Below are 1623 nucleotides of genomic sequence, written 5' to 3'. Positions count from 1 at the left end.
TCTCTGCTGCTCTGCTCTTTTCCCTTTCTCCTTGCCCATGACCAGGGTTCTCCCAGAAGAACCATAGAAGCTGGCCCAGCACACCTTTGCAGTCAAAAATATTCCAGAATACAGCCACAATTAATGAAAACATTCTAGCATGTTGCAGCCATCTTCCCTCATGCACTCTCCCATATTTACATCCCTGCCCTATTTCTCCATTTGCTGGAATAGGAAGCAATTCACCGTTTGCACTTGCCCACGAGTTAGAAAATCACCAGATCTAGACTGAGTCACATGGATCTCTGACTCTGATAAGCTTCTTTTCCAGTCTAAAGACACACACACAGGCTGACTTACCGTTTTCCCATGCTTATCTACAGGATGCTTATTGCAACACATACATAAAACTAATCCATCTTAAAAAATAAGTTTCATATCTTGAAGTTTAGATAACATGCATGCATCAATGAGAGCCAATTCTTCCACTGTATGTGCTACTGTTAGTATTCTACTACACAGATGTTTTTATCATAAAGGACTGAGAAGTGCATATAGCTAAACATTTGATTTAGTTGCTTAAGAACAGGTCTTTCTTCAGATTAAGCAAGCAGAGCTGTCACTGTTTTCCTATCATTTAACAGATGTTTTTTTTTTTAATCTATAAGAAACACATTCCAAATAACACTGTCTTAGTTGAATTTCTATTCAAATTCAGCAACATCTCTTTCTACTACTGACAATCCCAAAGTCACGAGCAAAACACTGAGTGCAGTTTCTGATGGGTTTCTGGAACATGGCTTTTTTGCCACAGTAGTTTGAGACTAACAGATTGTAGGCTTAGATTTGAAAAATACTTACCTCCTCTTCAGTGGTGGCACAACCTTTTTCAAACAGCATTTTAATTCCAGACTGCAGCATTTTAACATCACTCCCCAAAGGCCAGATTTTAGATCTTTAAACTGTTTCATAAACTTCTTTTCATACACTGACTGTTTCTCCAGCAGAGTGCCAACAACAATGCAGGTACCCACCTCCTCCATCAGTTATTTACAGCACAGAGCTCTGTACAGGTCTAGCAGAGAGCTGCAGGTCACAGCTGTACACAGTAAAGATTTTTGGTCCTTTCAAGTTTTGGGCCTCTGCCTCGAAGCACCTTCAAAGGGTGCACGTTTCTGATGAAAGCAGTGCTTTCTCTCTAATGACACCTTATACAGATACTAAAAACACTTCCTCTTTGCCTGCATCTCACATATAAGTTCTATGCATTCTACTTGTGTGTGCACCTCTGGCAATGCCCCACAGTGAATACAAGTCTCCATTTGTGCTTTTGTTAATAAAGACCTGCTGTGCCCATTCTTACACCAGTACAACTGGTCACAGCATGGCATGGAGCTTTTCCATCCCTGGCTGTTCAACTTAGCAAGAATAACAAGCATTCCAAGAAAAAAGAAAAAAAAAGAAAAAAAACAGATGTGCAGCTTTACAGCCAGGCAGAAATATACCTGGAGAAGAGAATCAGCCAGAATCAGTCAAAATTCCCCAAAGCAGCAAGTGACAGTGGCCATCCACCACGTGCCCATCACCAGTACTGCTATGCTAGGGAGTCACCTCTAGTCTTGCTGAAGTGAGGCACTCTCAAGC

Source organism: Meleagris gallopavo, chromosome 22 (assembly GCF_905368555.1).
Source record: "Meleagris gallopavo chromosome 22, MGAL_WU_HG_1.1, whole genome shotgun sequence".
In the NCBI taxonomy this organism is placed as follows: Eukaryota; Metazoa; Chordata; class Aves; order Galliformes; family Phasianidae; genus Meleagris; species Meleagris gallopavo.
Note: the sequence above shows the minus strand (reverse complement) of the source record.